Genomic DNA, 3,966 nt, shown 5'->3' on the forward strand with positions numbered 1-3,966 from the left:
GGTAATGAACCTGGCCCAGAACCTCCCACGCAGTTGCACATGCGGTCCAGAGGCTGCTGGCCATGGGAAAGGGGCGGTGTCTGGCCTCTGTTGCCCGCTTCTCTTGGTCCCTATTTCTAATTTCTCTCTTGTTAAAATGTTCCCTGTTTCTGTTTAACCCTGCACCAAGTCTTACAGAATCCATTCTGCACAAGACAGCTCTACCAGGGCTATGCACTGGGCTGAACTCTGGCAGGTGGCTGGGAACAAGCAGGTGCTATTTAGCATTGATGCAGGCCTCATATGTGTGTTGAAAGGGGCAATGAGGGAAGTTTGTTTTTCAGAAAGCAGCAATGTTTTCTCGTGGTTATTGGTGATGAAATTATAATGACTGGCCCCTTCCTTTCCTAGAAAGATTGATCTTTTTTTCTGTTCTTTCTCCTCATGCTTGAATTGCCCCTGAAGACGTCTGTTCCCAGCCAGGAGGGGCACAGACAATGAGGGCTGATGAGTCAGGACTGCAGGGAACATCTGCAGAACCAAATGGCAGGACTGGGGTGGTCAGCTGGTGACTGAGCAAACATTTAACTGCAGGTTTTCATTACTTAAAGCAGAGTCAATAGAGGAAAATCCAATTAAAGCAAAAAGGTACACTTTGGCAGCTGGTGATTCACCCTCCTGAAGGAGCCAACGTGGGGTTTCCTAATGAAATGAGCTGTTCTGATGATGTCCTTCGTGGACCCTAAGACCAAAGAGAACCACAAGTTCCTTGCCTCCTCTTTTCTCCCTGGACAACGTCTCCACTGGAGAAGCAGAAGGACCAAGACCATGTGTCCCTCCTGTCACTGGGCTTGGCCTTGGGTGCACTGACCTGCTCAATGGGGCCAGGCCCTGCCCCGACCCAGCACAGGAAAGATGGAGCTGAGTGGGCTCTGGTGTGGCAGTGCCATGATCGTGGAGCAGTGTGAGTGGTGGGGGTCTGCAGCTCACAGAGGAGGGAGGGGCTTCCTCTGAAGCCAGCCGCAGGTGGACCAGGGATGCAGGTGTTCGTGCCGATTTCCATGTTGACAATGATGCTGGAGTGGGTTGAGAAGTTACCCTCAAAAAGATATGTCCACATCCTAAACCCTGAAACCTTTTCTCTTATTTGGGAAATGGGTTTTTGTAGGTGTCATTTAATAAAAGATCTTGAGATGAGATCATCCTGGTCTATCTGGGTGGGCCCCGAATTCAATTCAGCTGCCATTGAATCCCATGACAAGTGCCCTTGTAAGAGGAAGGCAGAGGGAGATTTGACACAGACAGAAGAGGCTAGGAGAGGAGAAGGCCACGTGAAGATGGAGGTACAGACTAGAGTGAGGCAGCCACAAGCCAGAGAGCACCTGGGGCCACCAGACACTGGAGGAGGCAAGGGAGGGTCTTCACCTAGAGCTTTTGGAGGGAGCATGGCCCAGCCAACACTGTGATCTTGGACTTCTGGCCTCTGGAACTGAGAGAGAATAAATTTCTGTTGTTTTCATTGACCCAGTTTGTGGCCATCTGTTATGATAGCCCAGGACATAAATAAAATGCCCAAGGGCACACTGGTAACCACGTCTAAATAGCTGGACAACGACATGCCCTCTGAACTCTACCAGAGCCACCTGTTCATTGCTGAGCTTAATGTCTCAGGGTAGGGGCAGACCAGGGCAAAAATGTGAGCTTTGCCAGGTACATTAGTGGCTGCGTAATAAATTACTATGAATTTAGCAATTGAAAAAAAACATCTATTCATTATCAACCTGGGTGGAGTTGGAGACCATTATTCTCAGTGAAGTAACTCAGGAATGGAAAGCCGAATATTCTATATTCTCACTTGTAAGTGGAAGCTAAGCTGTAAGGACCTAAAGGCATAAGAATGACATAATGGACTCCGGGGACTTGGGGGAAAGTGTGGGGGAGGTGGGGAGGGATGAAATACTACACATTGGGTACAGTGTACACTGCTCGGGTGATGGGTGCCCCAAAATCTCAGAAATCACCACTAAAGAACTTATCCTTGTAACCAAGCGCCACCTGCTCCCCAAAAACTATTGAAATAATAATAATATTCAAACAAAAAACCACCCAACTGTTTTAAAAAACCCATCTATTTATTATCTCCCAATTTGCGTAGGTTGAGAGTCCAGGCACATGGCCTAGCTTGGTCCCTTATGCAAGGCCTCACAAATTTGCAATCGAGGAGTTGGCTGGGCTATGTCTCTTTCTGGGTGTTGGGGGTCTTCCAGGCTTAGGAGGTTGTTAGCAGAATTTAGACCCTTGCAGCTGAAGGACCGAGGTCCCTGTCTACTGTGGGCTGTCAGCAGGGGCCACTTTTAGCTCCAAGAGGCACGTACAGTGCCCTCCCCTGTAGCCCCCTCACAATTTGGCATCTTATTTCAAGGCCTTCAGGAGGATCTTTCTTTTCAGAGATAGCCTAGGCTCGCATTTAAGGGCTCAGCTGATTAGGTCAGATCCACCCAAGTTAATCTCCCTTTCAATAACTGGAACTCAACTGATTAGGGCCCTTAATTACATCTTCAAAAACCTCTTCATCTTTGCCATATAATGTAACATAATCATGGGGTGATATCCCATTCCCTTTGCCGTATTCTATTGGTTTCCCCACTTCAGGGCAGGGGATGATGTGGATGTGACTCATTGGGGAGGTCACCTCCAAGTGTGACTGGCTTGCCTGCAGGGACTTTTTTCCTTGCTCTTCTTTGCAAGCTTCTGATTTCTTCCTAGCTCCTTTCCTTCCTCACCTGAAGCCCAGCACCCATGCACTGCTGGGATCTTTGCTCTTTCCTCCCAGTGGGACAAAGTATTGATGGCACTAAGGCCTTGGCACTTGAATTTTCAGAAAGATAGAAACTCAAAGGGATGGCTTTCAGTGAATCCAATAATCTGCCACCCACGAAGGAGGAATCCTGCGGAATTTATTCTATACTCGATTCTGCTCATCAGAGTGTGGCTGTGGGGGGGTCGCTTCAGCTCTTTGGTGTCTCTTTTCCCTGAACTGTGAACACTAACATTCCCTCAAATGCTGACACTAACATGACATCAGATGAATGTAAATGGGACCATGGGTGTCCAGCTCTGAGTCTAGTGTCTGGCAGGGGCTCCCAATCCCAATGCCCGGCTGCTCCATGACCTGCAGCCCTGTCTGAAGTGGTCCTGTCCCTGCAGGATGCTTTGATACAGAGGGCAACAGAGGCCAGATGCCACCCATTTCCCATGAAACATGCATGACTCTGTGTTTCATTTAGCCCTGGACTGATGAGGTTTGGGAATGAAGGTAATGAATCCAGCCCACAACCTCCCACACACTTGCACATACAGTCCAGAGCATCCTGCAGGGACAGGACCACTTCAGACTGCCAAGTGCCAAAGGCCTCTGAAAGGCTTCTCTGAAGGCGGATAGTTTGGAAAAAGCCAGGAAAAACATCGAGTTTTAACTTGCTGCCTTCTGTCCAGGATCTTAGGGACTTAGGGAGCAATTCCCTGGGACATAGTACAGGATATTATTCACTGTGCTTGTGAATTATGTCTGAAAGGCAGTAGGAGCAGCATAAAAAATAAAAATTCCAAACTCTGTTATAATAGACACTAAGGATGCATTGAAGGCCTTACCAAAAGAACAAGAATAAATATAAATAAAACATAGTGAATTAATGGGCATAGAAGTATATTATCTAGCAAGTTCTGCTTTGCATTTGTTATTTTGACATGGCAGGAAACGAGGAGCAAACTTTCCATATGCCTGAGGATTTCTTACTTACACTCTTATCTGTGAGGTCCTGCGTGATTAACATGTGGTGGATGGGACTCGAGCCTAAATTCTGATCTAGACCACCTGGACACCTGAGGGCAATATCTGCCTGGAGGACACTCTGGCAGGTAAAAGCTGTGTTCCTGGCCTGAGCTTTGCCCCACTGGGCTCAGAGGAACCCCGAGCACTGGTGGTGG

The sequence above is a fragment of the Gorilla gorilla genome, chromosome 19 (genome assembly GCF_029281585.2).
Source record: "Gorilla gorilla gorilla isolate KB3781 chromosome 19, NHGRI_mGorGor1-v2.1_pri, whole genome shotgun sequence".
NCBI classification, from domain to species: Eukaryota; Metazoa; Chordata; class Mammalia; order Primates; family Hominidae; genus Gorilla; species Gorilla gorilla.